Source organism: Lepidochelys kempii, chromosome 20, assembly GCF_965140285.1.
Source record: "Lepidochelys kempii isolate rLepKem1 chromosome 20, rLepKem1.hap1, whole genome shotgun sequence".
In the NCBI taxonomy this organism is placed as follows: Eukaryota; Metazoa; Chordata; order Testudines; family Cheloniidae; genus Lepidochelys; species Lepidochelys kempii.
The window spans coordinates 17,608,414-17,630,851 of record NC_136399.1 but is presented as its reverse complement, the minus strand read 5'-3'; the positions used below and the strand labels follow the sequence as shown (position 1 = coordinate 17,630,851).

The window sequence follows — 22,438 nt, the reverse complement described above, 5'->3', positions numbered from 1 at the left end:
ACACTACACAGGGATCACCCACCCAGCACTGAAATGATGCCACCTCTGGGGTAGGAATGCAGCAGCTGTTCAACAGCCACAGAGCGACACTACTCACAGTTTAGAGCAGGATGTGAAGAAGACTCTCACTTCCATTCGAAAGCTCTGGGGGAGTTCACAGAAACAGACCATGCTGTTAACCTGAGCTGAACAGCAGCCAGGACACAATAAATTGGGTCTGCACTGCGGGTAATCAGACAACAGCTCTGCCATGAGGGATTCGTTCTGATTAATGGAGGGAGGGATGGGGCAGGGAGCCAGTCAAGCTTGGGGAACTAATTCCTTCTCCAGGATGCTTTGCTCCAGGATCTTAGAGCCCAGGCTCTATGGACATTAATTCCTGCACCACCCAGCCGGAAGGGAAGGGCTGGGGCAGGTCTTTGCGCTCCACATGTCACAGGAGGACAAGGCAGAACAAACCATGTCACAGAATGAATCAGTTGCATCGCCTGGACTAGAACCCAGGAATCCTACCTGCCAGCTCTCTGCTCTAACCATTAGACCCCACTCCGCTCGCAGTCAGGATAGACCCCAGGAGTCCTGATTCCTAGACACACACACACACACACACGTTTCTCTAACCCAGTGGTTCTCAACCAGGGTTACGGGTGCCCCTGGGGGTACGCAGAGGTCTTCCGGGGGTACACCAACAGGCTACACAAAAAGTTTTAGCAAAGCCAGGTCCATTCGACCTGCTCCTGTTCCTGGGTACAACACGGGGCCTGGCTGAGGGGGGCTGGGTGCAGGTGGGCGAGGGGCCTGACCGAGGGGGGAGGTGCGTGGAGGGGGGGGCGAGGGGCACTGCTGAGGGGGGGACACTGGTTGGAGGGGGGACTTGCAGCTCACTGGGGGGCCCTGACTGGAGTGGGCTGAGGCCCCACTACCCCAACCCAGTCCTCGCTTTAACCCTGCCCGAGGCCCCCGCCTCCCTCTGCGCCCCACATGACCAGGTGGGGGTTCAGTGGGGACCTGCGTGGCCCTGTCACTGGGCGCCCGCCCCTTGGTGCCCAGGCCCAGCCCTCGCAGCGCCAGAAGTGGGGGGCTGCGGCGTTCGGCCGTCTTCAGCCTTGCAGACATCGACCCGCCAGCACCCCAGTTGCTTTATACTGAAATCAGTCACTGGGGGGGCTGGGCCCGTCCATCAGTGACACAAGGGGGGGCCGGGCCCATCCACCAGTGACTGATTTCAGCGTCACTAGGGGCCGTCGTCCAGCGTCACAGACACTCCCCAGAGCATGGCAGGGAGAGGCCAGGGCGTGCCCAAGGACAGGAGCAGAGCCGGGGCAGAACCCAGGAGTCCTGACTCCAGCCCCACCCCGCACACAGCTGAGTCCTACTTCTACCCACAGGGCTCGAGGGGACGTGGCAAGAGGCGGAGATGGCCCCGTCCGGACTGAAGGCGGTGGTGCGCAAGAGTGAGTGCGGAGCCGGGGGGTCTGAGTGTGGAGCCGGTCGGGGGCAGGGTCTGGTTGGGTGTGGGTCTGGGGGGGCAGGGCCCAGTTGGGGAGCCCTGGGAGGGGTGCTCCTGGGTGTGTCTCACCCTCGGGGAGGATTAGGAGTCAGTCGGAGCAGAGAGCTCCCCCCGCCTGCCTGTCACACACCAAGAAGGGGAGGAGGCTGTCTGCCCCACCCCCAAGGGCTGCCCCCTCCCATAGGAGCTGCATTTTGTGGGGGCGTCATCGTCGTCATCTCTTTCCATCAGGATGACTCCCACCAGGGCCAGTGCAAGGATATTTTGTGCACTAGGCGAAACTTCCACCTTGCACATTCCCCCCCCCCCACCCCCGACAACCTCTGAAAACTAGTAAAGTTAGCATTATAAACAGCCTGTCAGAACGGGTAACGGCTGCGCGCAAGGAGAAAAATGACGTCATAGCCACTTCGTAACATAGTAAAGCAGTACACTTCTGCCCGGCCCCAACACAGAGCTGGCGTAGGCTATAGCTGTAATGTAGGAGAGATCAAGGTAAAGCCTTACACTTCAGAAGCCCAACCCACTTCTGTTACTTCAGAAGCCCAACCCACTGCTGAATCTCCAGCCCAGGCTGCAGTGGACGGGGCCTGTGGCTAAATCCAGACCACAGACCTGGGGTTTAAAAGACCCTTGCAAAGTGGATTCAGTTCTGATGTTCCATGGTTGCCCCCAGAACTGGGACAGAGCAAAAGTGGCCCACAGCTCAGGACGGCCGGTGGTGCTAATAACCCTTAGCTCTTCTCTTAGCTTTTCCTCACTAAATCGCACAATTAGGAGGGCCTGACATGTGACTTCTGAATACTTGGGGTGGGCCATACTGCCCTGGTTCAAGAGGGGTCTCTGAACAGGAATAGCAGGGGGCTGCGGGTCAGGAGTGAAGGGCATCTGAGAGCTGTGAGGGGGGGAACCCAGGACTGGAATAGCTGCGGGTCAGGAGTGAGGGGCACTGGTGGAGCTGGGAATGGGTGGGGGTAAGCAAAGGGCTGGGATAGCAGGGGGCTGCAGTCAGGAGTGAGGGGCATCTGCAGAGCCGTGAGGCAGGGATCCCAGGACTGGAATAGCTGCAGGTCAGGAGTGAGGCAGAGCTGGTGGGGGACAGACCAGGGCTGGCATAGCAGGGGGCTGTGGACAGGAGTGAGGGGCACTGGCGGAGCTGGGAGTGGGTGGGAGCCAGGGCTGGGATAGCAAGGGCTCCAGTCAGTAGTGAGGGGCACTGGCACAGCTGGTGGGGGCAGTCCAGGGCTGGCGTGGGGAGGGGGGGGTGTAGCTGCAGTTCAGGGTCGAAATGCGTGGAGAAAGCAGGTTTGTGTCTGCCTTCGCCATGTCTAGATCCAGTCTGTGCTGCCAGCCCCTTACCGTGCACTCGAGCCCCACGTGCCCCAGTGAACGGGGCGTCCGCATGCTGCAGGTGTAAAGGAACTGCAGGAAAGCAGCAGGGAGGCCAGCGCGTCCTGGTGCAGAATAGCCCCTGGAGCCTCATTAGGACCAAGCAGCCAAGTCCTGATGGGCTAGAGGTGGGGTAGGGAGAGGCATTGCTTGAGTTATGGGGGAAACATAGTGTGTTGGGCAGTGCACTCACGCACACCAGCTACCGGGAGTGGGAGTGAGAGTGAGAGCACAGGTCAGGGTCTCGGGGCTATTGCCCTACGGGGCCAGCCAGAATCAGGTGCTTCGTAGGGGTAAAACAAACAGATGTATTATGGTAGCACCCAGGAGTCCCAGTCATGGACCAAGGCCCCATTTTGCAAGGCGTTGTACATTATTCATTAGGTGTATTACAGGGTTCCCAGGAGCGCCAGTCATCACCAACAAAAAGATGGTGCTTGGCCCGAAGAGCTGACTATCTAATTGCTTAGCTGGGCTGTGGAAGGTGCCCAGGAGATAGGCCAGCAGTTCCCTGAGTGGGGCATGCCTTGGAGGGGTTCTATGTGCAGGACTCAGAATTTGAAGTCTTTGTTGTGTTGCTGTCCCCCATACACAGTGAGGGTCCCTGGATCCCCTCCAGTCAAGAGGTGCTGGACAGGATCTGTTTTCTTCCTGCACGGGGCCAGATCCTTAGTTCAGCTGTGCTCGTATCCAGCCTGGCAGAAAGGAAGGGGGATCAGACCCATGGCCCATCTAGCCTGTCACCCCACCACGATCGCTGACTGGGGGCTCTGCTAGGAGCACAACACTATCTGGCCTGAGAGCAGTCTCTGAGCCACTTCCCCGAGGCGTCCTTCCACCAGCCAGTGGGTCCTGGCTCAGGGCACAGCCGTCCCGTCTGAGCCCCACCACTAATCCCCGTCTCTTTCCCTCGCAGAGATCCTCAGCGTTGTCCTCGTGAAGAAGGAAAGAGAATGGAAGGTAAGCAGGCCGAACCTGTTGCCCTGGTGTCCCCCTGGGGATATGCTGTATCCATATATCATGCTCCTCCCCCTCCAGCCTCTTGAGATTCATTAGGAACCTGAGCTTTTCCAGGCTGGATCAGATCCCTGCTCTGTCTAGCCCATCATCCGTCCCCAGCTAGGCTTGGGTATGTCTGCCTTCCCACCGCGCTGGATCAGACCCAGCTTGTCCAGCTAGCCCCATATCTCCCCCCCACACACACACCGGATCAGACCACTGGGACCAGTGAATCAGCCTGGGTGGGAGGAGGAGCAGGAGAGTGCCAAGCATGGGGCAGTATGCACCATTGGCCAGGCAGGTTATTGAGCCCCCGGCATGGACTGGGCCGGGGGATGTGGAGCAGCGGGTTAGGCCGGTGCGGCAGAGGGAGCATTCGGCACGGCAGGAAGGTGGTGGAGATGTTGGGCCAATGGCCTACAGGGCTTTCCTAGGGGAACACGGAGACTCCCCTCGTTCCATTTCTCTGTGCGCAGCACAACGTCAGGATGGGAATGGGGCCAGTAGGGGCTCCCTAGGAGGCTGCTTCCCCGGAGCTGGGCTTCATGTTCTTTGCCACGTGAGGCACAGACTGTCCCCCAGACCTCTCCGCAGTGCAATCCTGTGGGGATTGGATGGGCAGGTGCAGCAGGCGGAGAGAGGCGACCTCAGCTGAGACTCAAAGCGAAGGAGACTCGATGAGGCAGAGGCTCAGGGAGCAGGGGCTGTTGGGGAGGAGGCTCCTGCATCTGCAGCAGCAAGGTGAGTGGAGGGAGACCAGGGGCAGGGGGCGCTGGCAGAGCAGGGTGAAGCCCAGAACCCGCAGGGGCTGCCCGCGGAGGGAGCGCTGTAGGAGAGGACTGCGAGCTGGGGCCTGGGGCTTGGGACAGGGCAGCCAGGTTCTCACCTGTCACAATGGCTGGTCGAGGGGTCTGAACAGGTTCCAAACACCCTGCCAGGCTAGCTGGCGTGGCGAAGCTGCAGGTGCCCAGCATGGCGCCCGGGGAGGGAGGGGGCCCTGATGGTAGTTGCCTGGGATTGCTGCTCGGCCGGCTGTTCCCTGGGCACTGCTCAGAGCCCACTTAGTTCAGCAGCAAGGCAATGCCAGGCCCCATCTGTGGCCGGGCATGGACACTTCTGTGGCAGCGAGAGATATGACTGGGCCCTAAGGATGTCCCGGGCACATGGGGACAAGCCCTGCTCCAGGTGGGGGGGGAGCCCAGAGCCAGGGGGGTAAAAACCAGCCCACCTCCTGATGGCATCATGCTAGGCCCTGAGTCCCCAGGGGCTGGGCATGGGCTGGGCCATTTGAGCAGCAGGGAGGGGCCTCGGCAGGTGCTGACACACCCTTTCTTCCCCCTTTGCAGTCGGTGCAGGCTTTGATCAATGACTTCCAGGGCACCCCCACCTTCAACTACAAGGCAGTTCACGTCTTCTTCCTCAGCCGTGAGTATCGGGGGTCGGGGGATCCCCCAGCTGGGAGCCTGGACAGCGGCACACTGGAGCCTGGGGGTGGGGGAGACTCTCTCTGCCGGCAGGCCAGTGCGCAGCACCCTGATTATGCTCTGCCCTCCTGCAGGGGATGCAGCCCCAGCAGGCCAGACCGAATGAGGTCAGGCTTGACAAAGCCCTGGCTGAGATGATTTAACTGGGAATTGGTCCTGCTTCGAGCAGGGGGTTGGACTAGATGACCTTCTGGGGTCCCTTCCAACCCTGATATTCTATGATTCTATGACGCCACCTATCCCTTCCCCCCCTTCTCCCCCACGGGCCTGCCTCCAGCCAGCACGGCTCACAGACACCTGCAGCATGTGCCCAGAAAGGAGGCCTCTGGCTACCATTCCCAGCATGCATTGCTCCATCAGTCCCAACTCGGTGGGGGGATGGGACAGCACCAGAATACCCAGTGTGTCAGGGTCAGATCTGCTTCTCCCCATTACAGCGGCAGGGGGAGCCCAAGTCCCTGTTCCTCCTTGTGCATCATCCTATGTTGTACACTCTGGTCACTCAGCCCTGCCGGGGGGCTGAGAGCAGGGTGTGAGACAGGGGCTGCGTAGGAGAGATTGTGGCTCCCCCTCGCTGCTGATGCTGCAGAAGGCAAGAACCCGGCATGACTCTGGTTCGGGGGGGGGGCTGGACTCATCGTTGACTCCTGTGTGGCCCTGCTGGCTCGCCCAGGTTCCCCACAGGCGTGCAGCACTACTGCCCCTGCTGTGCCCGGTCTGGCCCCGTCCGTGGGGGCTGGTGCTGTGCTGGGGGTCCTGAGCCCTGTGCCTGTCACTCCCACCCACTGCCTCTGCCTTGCAGCCTGTCCTGAGCCTCTGTTCAAGGAGCTGAGGAAGTCACGGATCACCAAGGTCATCAAAACCCTCAAGGAGATCAACATGGCCTTCCTGCCTTACGAGAGCCGGGTGAGGGGTGGCCGGGCTTTGGAGGAGCAGGTCCGCGCGGCGGATGGTGACGTACTACACCCCACCCTTAGTGGTTCATGTGGCTTGGCGGGGGAACCTTTCCCTTCTAGGGCCCCGGGTTTGACGCCAGCACAGGGCAGCAGGGATTAGCTGGCTGCTCACACCCTGTGAGACCTGGAATCGCTGGCTTGCACCTGGTGGGGATGGTAGATGTATGGGGGAGGAGGGCCCTGCCTCCCTGGCTTTACCAGCTCTTACTGGTGGTTTATACTAGGCCTGCAAGACAGCCCGATACTCTACACGCCTGCCCTTTACCCAACCACCCCATCCCCTCCTTGTGTCATCAGTGGATTTCCCCCCTCCTGCCCCTGAGGGGCAGGACTGGGGTGTCAGCCCCATTGCATTGATGGGGAAACTGAGGCACAGAGAGACATGAGCCTGGTCTACATACAAAAGCTTTGTTGGTATGGGTTTGTTACGGGGACATGAGAGAAAAAGTCCCCCTGTAACTGATGCAGCTGTGGTGGCAGAGCCCCTGGGTAGGTGCCGTTACGCTGGCAAAGCAGTCCTTTCGCCACTCTAGCTGATTTCATCTGGGGTACCGGTGCCAGCTGTGCCAAGAGAAGCTTTGGCTGGTAGAAGCTGAGTGTCCGTCAGGAGGCTATGCTGGCTCACCCGTCCCGTTGCGCCAGCAAACCCTTCATGGGCCGATACTATTTATTGGTGTCCAAGCACGTTTGTCCCCATGGCTCGTTCTGTTCGGCCAGTGAAATAAGCGACAGCGGCAGACGCGCCTTGATGCCGGGTTTGCCCGTGGCTATGCTGGGGCTTTCGCCAGACGAGAAGCGTCGCCAAGCCCCTTCCCCCAACATTGAGGACACCTGGGAGTCTGCAGCCAAGTAAGGACCTGAACCTGGGGCATCTTTATCCCAGGCTGGTACATGAATCTCTGGCTCGCTATCCCTCTACCACAACAGGAGTGGCACTGGCAAAGGGATCTCTTCCTCACTAGGGGCTCGCTACAGCTCCACCAGGCTGGCCTGATCCAACAGCGCGTCTATGGGGCACAGCTGGCCTGGCTGCAAGCAGTTGGCACTGGGGTCTGATCTCTGCTCTCCCCTGTCCCCAAGGTGTACTCCCTGGACAGGCCATAGAGCTTCCACAACTGGTTCAGCCCCTACCGCTTTTTCGAAAAGAACAAGCAGATGGAGAATCTGGCAGAGCAGATTGCCACATTGTGTGAAACCCTGGAGGAGTATCCAGCCATCCACTACAGGAAGTGAGTGTGCCCAGGGGAAAGGGTACCCAGGTATCCCCTATAGGAAGTGAGTGTGCCATGGAGAAGTACCCAGCCATCCTCTACAGGAAGTGAGTGTGCCCAAAGGGCGAGGGTACCTGGTTACCTCCTACAGGAAGTGCATGTGCCCCTGGGGGAGGAGCTGTTTCTGACCCACAGGGTTTGTCTTTGCTGCAGGGACCATGAAGATAACTTCCACTTGGTGCACGCTGTGCTGGCCAAACTCAAGGCGTTCAAGGCATACGAGCCCAGCATGGGAGAGGTGAGCGAGCTGTGCTGGCCACGCCCTTGCCATGGGACAGAGCCGCGGGGGAGCACATGAGAAGTAGAAGGAGGGAGGAGTGATTTAGAACCTGCTCGGAGATCCTGGCGGGGGGAGGGGTGGGGTCTAGACACCCTTGGAGATCCTGAGGGGTTGGCAGAACAATAGCATTCCCTGTGTGGCTGGATTAATGGCCACAGCCCTTCTGGGCAAGTCACCTCCCCTATTTACCCCTCAGTTTCCACATCTGTAAAAGGGAGATAATGCTACCAATCTCGGGCAGGGGGGCCCCCTCTGGGATAGCTGGCTCCCATGGCACAGATGCTCTGTAACTCACAGCTGGCAGTACAGGCCTGCCTCCAGAGGGGAGCCTGGCACACACCTGGCTGCCCAAACCATCTACCCAGGGAAGAGACTGACAGCATGCTTGTTAACCACCGGAGCTACTTGCTGCAGCAGAGCTGGCTCCAGCCTGCAGCCCCAGTCTGATCTGGGCTATTCTCAGGAGCTGATAGCGGCGCTGGGGAGGGAAAATCCTGCTCTGTGCACACCCTGCTGCTGTGACTCCCGTTGAGTCCCCCCAGGGATATTCCTGAGGCTCTTGCCAAGCCTCCCTGTCACAGGTGAAAGCACTATCCCCATGTTACACGGGGGAAACTGAGGCATGGAGCAGCATGCCAGGAGTAGGTGGTAGAGGCAGGAATAGGAATAGCCCAGATCAGGGGGATGGGGGCTCCCATTGCACTGCCAGGGGGAACTAGAGAGACCCCTGACCCCAGCGCCCGAGAGAACCTGTTGAGGGAGGAGCAGCAAGAACCTAAATTCGATCATTAACTGTGTGGGGTTCAGTGGGTTAGAGCGGATGGTTCTGGGAGCCAGGACTCCTGGGTTTTATGCTCAGCTCTGGGAGGGCAGTGGGGTCTAGTGGGATAGAGGGGGCCTGGGAGCCAGGACTCCTGGGTTTACCCCCAGCTCTGAGAGGGGTGGGAAGAGCAGGATCTCAGGATTTGATCGGGGAACTAGGACTCCTGGGGCCACGGACTCGTGTGCCTGGGCTGTGGGTGCGTCCCAGGGGTGCTAGGGCTGACCTGTCTGTCCCCGTGCAGGTGTGGACAAGGAGAACCTCACCAAGCTGATCCAGCATGCCAACATCCAGCAGCAGAGAGACATCATCCACAACATGCTGTTCCTGGGCATCTCTCTCACGCCTGGGGTAAGGGACTGGAGCCAGGGGCCAGCAGCTGTACTCATGCCAGGGGGCAGATCTGTGCTGCACAGGGGAGCCCAGGCCATCCTGGAGGTGCCGCCCTATGGCAGTGACCTACTCCCAGCACAGAGGTGGCCTCTGTCCCTGTACAGTGGGGTGACGCCCTCCCCATAGGAGGGTGACCCCGAGTTACTCCCCATCTGGGGTGACTTCTTCTGCCCTGGCAGAGGATACTGGGAGTCAGGACCTCAGATCGCCAGCGAGCTGGAGCTGGTGACCACTGCTTGGGGTGGCCATGCGGCGAATGAGGGGAAGCAGCTCTGTTCTCCCATCAGTCTCTCTCTCTCTCACTCAGTGATCCATTCTGTTTTCTCTGCCTCTCCCCTGCCAGCCTGGCTGGCGCGACTCAGGTAGGCCACGCTCTCCCTGTCTGCCCCCGTTCCCAGCCCGCACCTCCTCCCTGCTGCCTCTCACCCCCTCTCCCTTCCTCCCCCAGAGCAGGCAGCTGCGACCGAAGAGGAAAGCGCGGCTGGAGTCCAGCTACCAGCTCTCCCACTGGATCCCCATGCTCAAGGACATCATGGAGGTACCGGGCCATCTGCTTCCTGGCCTTGGGGACTGGGGTCACACCTGGCAGGCTGGGCCCAAGGGGGTGGTTTGGGGGCAGCCATGTGTAGAGCCCTGCATATCCGTGCCCCATTTCTGCGGATAGTGGATTGGCTGCAGATAGAACCGTGCAGGGCTGTACTCCCCAGCAGTGCCTGGCCCGCGGCATCTGGCTCAGGCAGCCCGGGGGACGCAGGGCACTCGGGGCCGCCGGCCCACAGCCAGTGGCTAGGCAACACGTCGGAGTTGGGGCTGTCCGGCACCCACTCGCCCCACCGCGCGGCTTCCTGTCCAGCAGCTCGAGCAGCACCAGTGTCCCCACCAGCTCCTGAGCAGCAGGATTTGGGATTGGAGAGGGTGAGGCCCCGGCACCCCACCCCTCCACCCCACTGTGATGCAACATGCTCTGCTGCTGCCGTGTACACTCGTGACCCCCCAGGAGCGGCACGTGATGAGAAACCCCTTCCCCCCCCAGCCCCCACCCCCTCCACACTGCCCCTTCTCCTCAAGACCCCGCCCCCACACTGCCCCTTCTCGAGACCCCGCCCCCTCCAAGCTGCCCCTTCTCCTAGAGACCCTGCCCCCTCCACACTGCCTCTTCCCTGCAAGACCCCTTCCCCACCCTCGCTAGCTGCTGCCGGTGTGGATGCGGATACAGGTAAAAGGCGGCTTGTGGATCGCAGGCTGATGCACATCCACATTTTTGTATCTGCGCAGGGCTCTAGCCATGTGAGGGGCTCATCAGCGAGTCCTCTCCTGCTGCCATCCTTAGGGGTCTTAAATCATAGACACGAGTGCAGGGGAGTTGTCTTACCCGGTGCTGAGATGCTGCCAGCTCTGGGGTGGGGTATGGGCAGTATATACAGGGGTTCCTCACCAGGGCTGAATTCTTCCTAAGGAGTGGCAGGCAGCTGTTAACAGCCGCCCAGCAGCGCTGCCCAAGAGTCTAGGGCAGGAGGTGATCAGTGTGTGGGGCTGGAAGTGCAGAGGATCCAGGCAGCACACTGTCGTGACTGGCACTGGAATCTGAATGGCTGGCAGGGTCCTTGGTCTAACCTCCAGTGAGGAGCAGCTGTGTGACGTTCATCTAAAGGATGAACTCCTGCAGCACAGTACTGGTCACTGACTGACCGGGGAGAGCACCCCCTGCAGAGCCCCCTGCCCACTCCCTGGGGTCATAGAGCACCCTCTGCTGACTCACTCGCACCTCCCAGCACCCAGTGGCTTTTCCTTAGAGGTCTCCTATCCAAGCACTGCCTGGGCCCAAACCTGCTTAGCTTGTGAAAGGTGACATGGTCACTCCTTCCCCCCACCCTTACTGGGGGCTGAGCCCCTCATCACCCAGTCCTGTGGGGCACTCCTCAAGGGGGTGGGGGGCACACTTAGTTGCCTTCAACCTACTGGCTTGGGGCTCCTCCAGGCCAAGAATTAACCCCCCGACCAGAGCTCCTGTCCCTGGCAGATCAGAGGTGGGAGGCTCCCAGGCCCCTGTTCCAGCATTGTGATGGTTCCTCCTGTGGGATTTTGGGGCAGATAGTTGCAGTAACCTCAGTCCCATGCATAATCCAATCAGGGGCGCCCCCTTCTGCGCCAGCCACAGCTTGGCAGGCCTTAAGCTTCCCTGTACAAGTCAAAGCAGCGGACTAATGTAAAAGCCCCTATTATGTGGCATTAGGATGTATCATAGCCTGGGCCCCCTGCGTGGCTGGGACACACCTCATGGAGCAAGAGGCAGGGCCTGGATCTGCCCGCAGCAGGGAAGGGGCACTGAGGGCAGCCCCCTGCCTCCCCCACCCCAAGTGAGGGGCCCTGGATCCGGCTGCAGGAGGTCTCTGCCCTCCCCATAACGGTGGATGGGTAGGCAGGTCACAGCAGGGCACTGAGCAGCTGAGGGGGATGTGGAGAGTTGGGGGCATCACTGGAGGAGTCAGCGTGCTCTTTGCTGGCTCCCCATGCCCCACCCTGGAAAGTGGGCCCCAGGCTGCTCCCCCCCAGGGACTGTCAATCATTGAGTGAGGAGCCATCTCAGCCCCTCCGCCCCAATGGGGCCTGGCTTGGCCACCAGGTCAGAGGTTCCTGCTGCTTGGCCCCTGCTGATCTGTCCTCCCCTGCCAGGACATCCTTGAGGACAAACTGGACAAGAGTCTGTGGCCCTTCGTGTCAGACCCGGTCCCTACCACCAGCTCCCAGGCTGCTGTCAGGTAAGGCTGAGCCTGGCTGGGCTGTGGACAGCAGAGCCCTGACACACACACCCCAGGGTGTGGGAGCCTCTGTGCCTGGGAGTGCATGGCCAGGGCCCTGTCCTCTGCAGGGGAGGGGGTGCCCAAGAGCCTGGAGCCCTGGACCCCTCTTACCGTGTCCCCCACGCCCCAGCAGTCCCTCAACACACCAGGGTCCAGGATAGAGGAAAGGGACTGGATGAGCTTTAGACAGCACCCCCAGCCCAGGGCAGGTGCCACCCTCCCCTACTCCCTTCTGCCTCCCATCCTCCTCCAGGCCCTGCCCTTCCATGCGGCATTCCCTCAGCGAGCCCCTAGTATCCACACTGCCCCTCTCTCCCCCCAGCCCCCGCTTTGGGCAGTGCCCACCCCTACACCTGGCATTCCCTCAGCGAGCCCCTGGTATCCACACTGCCCCTCTCTCCCCCAGCTCCCGCTTCAGGCATTGGCACAAGAACAAGCCAGCGACTGAGTACCAGATGGGCCCGCGCCTCATCATCTACGTGCTGGGTGGGGTGTCCATGTCTGAGATGCGCTGCGCCTACGAATTGACCCCGGCCACCAGGGGCAAGTGGGAGGTGGTGATCGGTGAGTAGGGCGAGTCCTGGGGGGAAGGGTGGCTGGAATGCCCAGGTCAGGGACAGTTGGGACCCCCTGGGTGGGGGAGACCCTAAAACTGCCTGCCCAGCACCCACAGGGGGCCCATGCTACCCTCTGTCCTCCCGCACCCAGGGGTCTGGGAACAGATGTGCTTGTCCCACAAGGCCTGTATCTAGCCACCTGATCTCCTGGCCGCTGGCTCCCCAAGCCTCTCATTGCCCAGGGACCATGTGTGGGGGCCCAGTCAGACACCCCCAGTAACTCCCATAGGGATATGGCTCACCCCCTGCACACACCCCTCGAAGACCCAAGGGTGAGGAACACTGTCAGCGCGTGGATACTTGCCTGGCTGTGCAGGGTACAGCGGCACGAGGGGTGCGGTGCCAGGCCACAGTGTAGGCATATTCCAATATTTGTGATTCTGTTCATAAGAAATTGTAAACCTGCAATATTGATTTATAATATTTATTAAATCTGCATTTATAATTCTTCTTTTTGACATAATTGTAAATCTGCAATATTGATTTACAATTCTGTATTAAAGCTTGCAAACCGTACCTTGCAAACCGCTCAATTGGCTTTGCTTTCTCTAAATTGATACTTTCTCTCACTTGTTATTAAGATGGACGCTTGGAAAACCAAACCGCTCATATTGACTCTGAATTGATACTTTCTCACTTGTTATTAAGATGGACGCTTGTAAAACTAAACGGCTTAATTGACTCTGCTTTCTCTGTATTGGCGCTTTCCATTGATTGTAATGGAGATTGACATGCTTTTTAACTAACTTCACTTTATGTTCAATTGGCTCTACTTTGCAAACGGATACTTTGTAATGGAGATTGACATGCTTGTTTGTAACACCCATGAAGAACCGCGAATTGGAGCGGCGCTCATAGAAATGTCACATAGAGACTCCCACCTTCTATAGTTTGGATCAGGAATGTTAAAAAAACGGGGAGTCTCAAATAAATAACACCTTTGTATAATAAAAGAAAGGCAATACCGAAGGAATGTCAAGAGACAGGGAGTCTCAAATAAAATAACAATACTCGGTGAAATGAGAAATGTGGTTTTTTTATTAAAGTAAGGAATGTATGTGAATGAATGGTGGGTTTTGAATAAACAGGGAAGTGCCAGCCTAGGAATTTAACATCGATTGGCCGAAGAAGACGCCAGGTGGAGACAACCAGAGAACCCCACCGGAGGGCAAACTGGGATCCACCCGACCAATTCAAAGGATGAAGAAAGCTGATGAGCACCTGACAGCCGTCCTGGAGCAGTCATGACTAACAATATGACAAAGCAAATTCCACGGACTGGCATAGGAAGAAATTCCTATAAAAATGGACACTAAGGACTGAGAACTTTGAGTCTCCAGTTCTGCCACTACCCTTCAGGAGCATCGGATGCGCATCTGACATGGACTCGGCTCCACTCTCGTGTACAGGTTACCTGGCCGGTACCCTGTCACGAGCAACCTCTAGGCTGGTAACTATAAACCCCTATGCAGAACTGGTATGAATGAATGAATGAATGAATATATAGATATATATATAATTAAGTAAGGAATAAGTAACGATAGGACAGTGTGAGTTTTATATTTCTTTATTATATTTACAATAAATGTGGCATTTTGCCTTTTCCCTTTAATAAGATCCTGCTGGTTTTTATTTTATTGGTACAACAACAGGGGGTAGGAGAGAGTCCCTCCCCTCCTGCACTAGAGCAGGGTCCAGCTGCAAAAATGGGGGTGATGGTGATGCCAGCCTCATACCCGCGCCACTGTGCCGACCGCTGCCAACCACCTCTCTCTCCCCCAGGTTCCAGTCACATCCTGACCCCCAAGCGCTTCCTGGATGACATCCAAACCCTCAACCAGCTGGACCCCGAGGAGGCCTAGAGGCAGCCCCCTCCCCCCAGAGACTCTGCCCCCCACAGCTCCAGCTCGCTGTCCCCAGCTCCACCTCCTCTTCTCAACAAGGCACCTTCCCCCCTACTCCTGGCTGCGGTGTCAGTTCTTGGAGGGGGGGGGGGGGGAATGACTCCTTGGCTGTTAGGGCAGAGGGCAGGCCAGGCTCCCTCCCTCTGGCACAGCCTCTAGGGCTGTCACCCTTTGTGCCCTGTGGCCACCCTGCCCCCGATGGGGTAGGGGCAGAGTCTGGCTCCATTATCTACCAGCTTCAGCCATTCCTACCTCCCCTGCCTGGGACCCAAAGCACAGCACCTCCCCCTCCCCCTCCTGTCAGCCCTCCGCTAGTGATGCGGGGCACGCAGAGGCTGCTACCACCATCTGGCTTTGGGGCGGTTGTGACCCAGCCACTGAGCCCCAAGCTGTGTCTGTCCAGTCTGCAAAGGATTAAAGAGAACCCCCCTTCTGCCCCCATATCATCCCCATTCACCGCCTTGGGGTGCTGGCCCAGCCCTGGTCCCTGCACCCCTCTCATCACAGCCTGGCACCCTGGCCTCTTGGCCCTGTCCCCCAGTGGGGACCTCGGCTCCCGAAGGGGGGAGGGGTCCTAGCAGGAGTTGCAGTCAGAGTGCCCAAGTAAGTGGGGGTGGAGCCAGGACTGCGTAGGAGGCGCGTCCAGGGTTGGTCAGCGGCAGGTAGGGTGACCAGATGTCCCGATTTTATAGGGAGAGTCCTGATATTCGGAGCTTTTTCTTATCTAGGCTCTTATTACCCCCCACCCCTTGTCCCTATTTTTCACACTTGCCGTCTGGTCACCCTAGCAGCAGGGCAGAGCGGGCTCGCCACCTGATGGGCCTGGATCAAATGCCCCTGCCCAGTGCAGACACCTCCCCACTGCCTTTCCCTGGGTATCAGAGCCACGCCCTGGGCACCTGGAGCCCCAGCTCCATCTGAGGCAGCCAGCTCCAGCCCCCTTGGGTCTGATCAAGCCCTGAGCCAAGCCTCACCCCCTGAATCCCACGGGCCCTAGAGATCCTCTCCCTCTTGCCTGCCAGGCGGGCTGTGCTGGGGCAAGCGCTGGCAGGAGTGATCCCAGGTAAAGGCAGTGACCTCCTTTACTGGGAGTGACCTCCAGGGGGTGGGGGGCGCAGGGGGAGAGTTTGTTTGTTCGCAGCTCTGAGCCCCTGCCCCTCCCCCACCCATTATCACAAAGTCAGTGCTGGCCCTGCCCCCGGCTACTGCCCTGCTGGGCATGTGCCTGGGCCAATGAAGTGCATTGCCAAAGGCTGGCCGAGGTCTCTGCTGCTGTTCACAGGCAGGGGAAGGGAGGGCACAGGGCGGGGCAGGTGGCTGAGGGCCCAGGGAGCGGGATCTCCCCAACTCCCCCTCCAGCCCTGCTGCAGGTCCCAGGCGTCCTGGCTCCGAGTCACCAGGCCAGCGCTGCCTCCCCGCACCCGGGAGCAGGGTGGGGCAGTGGCTGCTCCTTTCACTGTTGGACCAGGGCCTGGGGGCAGCTCTGCTCTGGCCTGTGGTCGCCCCCTGCTGGTGCAGTGCTGGCTCACCCAGCCGTGCCCCAGAACCTCCACAGTTCCCTGTGTCCCCCTGCTCCTAGTGCCTTGTTCTGCCTCTGGTCCGTGTGCCAGGGGGACCAGGAGGGAGCCTCAGGAGTTCCCCCAAGCTAGCTATGGGATCCCCATCAAGTGTGGGGTTGGGACAGGCACTGAGCGAGCACCAGGGCCCAGCCCCCAGGCTGGCCCCACAGGGAACCATACCCACCCAGCCCCTGCCCCTCCCAGAATCAGCGCTGGAACCCAGCCCTCTGCGTCCCAGCCCCTGCTCTAACCACTAGCCCCTGCTTCCCTCTCAGATGTGGGACAGAACACCTGCCTCCTTGGTCCCCCTCTAGGGCTTGGCCTTTGCCCCAACCCCCACCTCCTCCATCCTCCTGTGCCTAGAGCTGCCCCAGGGTCCCGCCACCCCGGCTGCTGCTGGCCCCCAGCCCTTGGGGCCCTGGCTGGCACCTGCATTGTGTGAGCAGCTGTGTAGGCTCGTCCCACCAGCCAGGCCAGGGCTCCCCTCTGGCACCCTCTAGCCTGTGCCAACAGCTGGGGGTGCAGTGGCAGTGTCCCCACCCCCCTCCTTGTTGGAGGGTGAAAGGAGCCAAGGAGGGGCTGTGAGAGAGCCCCATTCTCCTACCCTTCCCGCACCCTGCTCCCCCGGCTCAGCTCGGAGACTCGTCCTGCCTCTGTAGTCACTGGGCATGGGGGTTAGCGCCCTCAGCAACCCCACCCCCACCAGCTGGAGACAGTGAGAGACCAGTGCCAGGTCAAGGACCTGCCCCAGGTCCCGGAGGAGTATTATGGGGGATCAGGGCCCAGAGCAGGGGTGACCGTGGTGGGGGATCAGACCCATCACTCATGAGGGTTGGGGTTGTCTAACTTCTCCTCTCAATCTGCTCGCAGGCTGTGACCCCTCCTGCCCTCTCCCAGCCCATCCCCTGCTCCCTTGGTGCCCAGGGGGCACTCAGCCAGCCACACATGGTCACGCACCCCATGAGGTGGGAAGGAGGCTTCAGGCCTGTGAGCTGTGCTGTGCCAAGGACCAAACCCAGCTTACCCTGGTCCTGGGAGATTTTCGGGATGCACAGAGTCACTGCTCTGGTTGCCTGTGACCCCTCCCGCCCTGACCTGCAGTGTCCCAGCCAGGCCAGTTGGGGCGGGAGGGGTGGAGGGGGGGGAGCAGCACAGCTATTGCAGGCAGCTGGGGAGGGCCGGGGGCTGGAGGGCACTGACTTGGCCATGTAGCCATGGGTTGGGGCCTGGGCTGAGCCAGGTTCGGCGCAGGGATGGCCTGGCTGGGCGCGCCCTGTTTGTGATCATCTGGGCCTGGCCTAGGCCACATTAGGCTAGCACCCCTTCAAGCCCAGTGCCCCTGGCTGGTTCACGGGAGGGCAGGCAGCTGCTTCCCAGCCCAGCTGGGGGCTGCCCTGGGTGGGAGACAGGCAGAGGGAGAAAATGCAGTTCCTCTCCGCAGCAGGAGGGGACCAGCCAGGTCAGACACTCTCAGCCTATGCGCCCCCCTGCAGCCCAGACTCTGCATTGCACCCCTCCTGTGCCCCTACCCATCTCACCCTGCCATGGCTCCCCAGCACCTGCCAGCCTCAGAGTGCCCCAGGCTTGGCAAAAGACGATCCCAGCCCCCCAGGGGGCTTGGAAAATGCCCAGCAGCACCCATGTGACACGAAACCTCAATAACAGGCACCCAGAGCGGGAGTGACTCACATGGATTTGGGGGCAGAGCTGGGCATGGAACCCAGGAGTCCTGCCTCCCAGCCCCTGATCTAACCCCTAGACCCAAGTTGCAGTGGGGGAGGTTTAGATTGGATATTAGGAAAAACTTTTTCACTAGGAGGGTGGTGAAACACTGGAATGCGTTACCTAGGGAGGTGGTAGAATCTCCTTCCTTAGAGGTTTTTAAGGTCAGGCTTGACAAAGCCCTGGCTGGGATGATTTAACTGGGAATTGGTCCTGCTTCAAGCAGGGGGTTGGACTAGATGACCTTCTGGGGTCCCTTCCAACCCTGATATTCTATGATTCTATGACTCTATGATTATGACCCTACTCCCCTCCCAGAGCTCAGCACAGAACCCAGGAGTCCTGCCTCCCAGCCCCCCTGGCTCTGCCCATCCTTCTCTCCCCCCATACTCCTGCTAATAATTGCACACGCAGCCTGCTGGGGAACGTGCCCCGGCACAGGTCAGTCCCGTAGAGCCCAGCAGGCCCCGTTTCCCCTCCCCCTGGGCCAGCTCCTGTCTCCCTGCTGGGCACACGAGCACGGCCAGCACTGCGTGCCTGCTGTGGACGGGGTGAGAGACCCTGGCACCTGGGATCTGCTGCTTGGGCCCAGCCCCAATCTGCTCAGCTGCGGAGCTTTCCATCCCTGATCCCCGTGGGGAATTATCAGCCGCAATTAACAGCCATTTGGATAATTGCTGCGCGGCTGCCAGGCAGGTGGGCGGCGAATTGGGGGCGCGGAATTAAAAAGCTCCGGTGGAGACACCTGCCCGACTGTGGGCTCGCCAGCTCCCCCCATGGCTGCCCTTACAGCTGGGCTGCCACTGGGGCTCCGTGTGCACCCCGGGCCTGCACCTTGAGCAAGGGGCACCCCAGCCACACACACTGTACCCCTCAGCCTGCCCCCAGAAGCAGGAGGGGGGTGCAGGCCTGAGACAGCTGGCCATGGGCCTGGTCGGTGCCAGGAGGGAGGGTGGGTCCAGCAGACAGGCCCAGCCCCTCTGCCCTGGCTCTGCCATGCTCTGCCCCAGGCCCTGGTGAGGGCAGCTGGAGAGGGCTGCACGCATCAGCCCATGCAGTGGGCCTGGGGGAGCTGATCACTGTGCTGGTCCCAGCCCTGGGGGCTGGTGGGAATGGGGTGCCAAGATGCCCCTGTCTCCCAGTGCCAGCTGTGCCAGGGCCCCCAAGACCTTTGGGCCTGGATTGGGGGGATCATGACTAGAGCGGAGCTGGGACCCAGGGACAGGTGAAGCTGCACCAGGCTTGCAGAAGAGCTCATCCTGCAGAGACCTGCATGCAGACCCTGCTGGAGGGAGATTGTTTGGGGCAGAGCGGGGTGACTTGGGGGGCTTACAGCAGGGCTGGGGGGAGGCAGTGGGGGTAGCAGGGAGGGGGAGAGGTTTACAGTAACTGCAAGCTGTATACAGTGCATGGGTGGAGGTGCCAGGGGGTGATTTGGGGTGGGGCAGTGGGAGGCAGGAGATGCGGGTGGGTGATACCCCCATGCAGCAGCAGTGCCCCCTGTAGGCAGTACGGGTGCATCCAATGGGCCCTAGGGGAAATATTGTCTAAAGATCAGAGTTCACCAAACCCAGGCTGAGCTAGCCCTGTCCCCAACCTGCCCATCCCTTGTGGGTATGGACTGCTGGGTCCCTGCCCTGGGCCAGGCCATGCTGGGGGCTGAGCAATCCCAGAATGATGCCCAGCGCAAACCCCTTCTCCCGGGCAGGGACCCAGCATCTCGTTCCCCAGCCCTCCCCAGAGTCGGCCCCCAACCTCCAGGGCTGGGCGGGGGTGGGGAAGGCGACCAGCCTGAGCCAAGTTCACAATTATGCAACCAACCAGCCCGTGTGATGCTGCTTATCATCTTACCTCACAGCCCAAAGCCGGCTCACCCGCCACTTTCGTGGCATTTTGTTGCCTGAAATTAAATCTCATTTCCTAATTACTGGGTGGGCTCCAGCTGCTGGGCTGGGCTGGGCTGGGCTTTAAGAAGGGGGCAGCGTAGTGTGATCAGCATCAGTCACAGAGACAGCTTGTTGCAGAGAACCCCCCAAAAGCCCAAGACCCCCTCACCACAGCCAGCCCCCCAGGCTGCATCTAACGAGGCCCACTCACCTCCCTCTGCCCTGCAGGAAACTCAGCCTGGCTGGTTCCTACAGGGCCCATCCAGCCCAGTATCCCCTCTCCCTGCTGTGAGCAAACATCAGGCCCTGCCCACTTGCACGTTCCCAGAATCTGGCCAGCCCAGCGCTGATCGTGCAGAAACGCGCAGTCCTGGACAGTGCTCGCCACAAAGGACTCACAGAAACACATTCCAGAAGCGTGGTACAAAAACCACGATATCAAGAATGGCACAAAAACATTCCCCAAGGATAACAGGAACACACTGAGCCCTCCTAAAAGATAAGGTCAAATAGCAACGTAATAAATACAAATGTTTTAATCAAACCAACATGTACAAAAAAAAATGGACAATAACTAGCCAGGTCAGAGGGCAGTATCTAAGTCAGAGGGGCAGCTTGTTTGTATCAGGGTATCTCTGAGAGAATGTGTTGGTCCAGCCAAGGGGGCAATGGAAAGTCCCGCCATTCACTGAGCTGTGTCCATTGTCACAGGCATACGTGTCTTAGTATCCTCGTAGAATCTGCCAGGTGCTATTAGCATGCCTTGTCAACAATAAACCTGGCCGGGTGCCTTCGTCCCTTAACGGATCTTGTGGTCATTGGGCGGTTCACTCAAGGTCTGCTGTGCTGGCTGTCTGCACAGAGCTGGGGCAGCACACAGGGAGAACACACACACATGCAGTGAAATATCTAACAACAGAGGCAATCAGTAAGATGTTTCGCAATGGCTCGTTTGGTTTCAATGGGCAGGCCCAGCACTTTACACTAATTCATGCTTCTCCCCTGTTGGGGGAGTTACACAGGCCACGGCTACACTACAAAATCAAATCGCCCTGCATGCAGCCGCCACAGTAGTTACAGCACTTGTGTGTGTGTACACCTGGCTCTTTGTGTCTGTGGTGTGTGGTATCGATTGTACTGTCAGTGTGGGGCATTGCGGGACAGTCGATGTAAGCAACGCAGTATGTACACTGACACTGCATTGACCTAACTACGCTGACTGGGGGAAGTGGCATGATTAAGTCGGCAAAGCAGGTGAGTTACATCAGCGGGAGCCAAATTTTAGTGTAGACGCAGTGTTAGGTGGACGTAAGCTGCCTTGCAAACTCAGTGGTGTAGAGCAGTTACAGAGGTTTATGATGCAAACATTCATTCTGACTTTATACCACGGGCTACAGAGGTTATGGGAGAGATCAATCCTGCAAGCAATTCCACAAGTTGAAACACTCCACACACGCTGATCAGCAGCTGTTTTAACACGGCTAACACACAGGCTGGGTCAAGCTCTGCATTTGTCAGTGTTCAGTGAGGCCTGGGCATGAGCTGGCACCTGGTCTGCTAGCGTCACAGGACCCATCTAGCCCAGTACCCTGCCCTCTCCCTGCTGCCTCCTTCCCCAAATCAGATCAATGGGGCCAGCCACCCCAGCACCAGCGACTTCAGAGGAAAGTGCAAGAACCCCCTCTAGTGGCTAATGATGACATAACCAGTCATAGAATCATAGAATCATAGAATATCAGGGTTGGAAGGGACCCCAGAAGGTCATCTAGTCCAACCCCCTGCTCAAAGCAGGACCAATTCCCAGTTAAATCATCCCAGCCAGGGCTTTGTCAAGCCTGACCTTAAAAACCTCTAAGGAAGGAGATTCTACCACCTCCCTAGGTAACGCATTCCAGTGTTTCACCACCCTCTTAGTGAAAAAGTTTTTCCTAATATCCAATCTAAACCTCCCCCACTGCAACTTGAGACCATTACTCCTCGTTCTGTCATCTGCTACCATTGAGAACAGTGTAGAGCCATCCTCTTTGGAACCCCCTTTCAGGTAGTTGAAAGCAGCTATCAAATCCCCCCTCATTCTTCTCTTCTGCAGGCTAAACAATCCCAGCTCCCTCAGCCTCTCCTCATAACTCATGTGTTCCAGTCCCCTAATCATTTTTGTTGCCCTTCGCTGGACTCTCTCCAATTTATCCACATCCTTCTTGAAGTGTGGGGCCCAAAACTGGACACAGTACTCCAGATGAGGCCTCACCAATGTCGAATAGAGGGGAAGGATCACGTCCCTCGATCTGCTCGCTATGCCCCTACTTATACATCCCAAAATGCCATTGGCCTCCTTGGCAACAAGGGCACACTGCTGACTCATATCCAGCTTCTCGTCCACTGTCACCCCTAGGTCCTTTTCCGCAGAACTGCTGCCTAGCCATTCGGGGGACGGGGGCATATCTCCCTCATCCTGACAGTCAGCAGTGGCCTTGTGCCCTGTTTTCTAAATTCTGTCCTGACACCCTTGCTCCCACACCCCCACCATCCTTGTCTAAATCCTGCCAGGCTCGCAATGTCAGTGACATCTAGTGGCAGTGAGTTCCCCTGGCTAACTATGTAACTTCCCTTGACATTTGCTTTCACAGAGCGTCCCATTGTTCTTGTAACACTGGGGAAGGTGAAGGGGGGGCAAATAGGAGCACCCCCCTCCTTTCATTATATTCTGTACCTATTTCAGCCCTGCTTCTTTCGCTCCTTTTTTAACTAAAGCCTGAGCTTTTTTGTTGGTAAATTGGCCTTTTTCTTGACAGTGTTGAAGAAAAAATTTGCTTCTTTCTAAACATTTCAGGTTTTTGATGAGCAATT

At 58.8% G+C, this 22,438-nt stretch overlaps 1 pseudogene; it reads left to right on the top strand.

Annotated features, from left to right (window-relative positions):
* The first annotated feature begins 1,417 nt into the window (after nucleotides 1–1,417).
* On the top strand, nucleotides 1,418–14,382 carry LOC140901057 (syntaxin-binding protein 2-like; annotated as a pseudogene).
* Nucleotides 14,383–22,438: the final 8,056 nt, after the last annotated feature.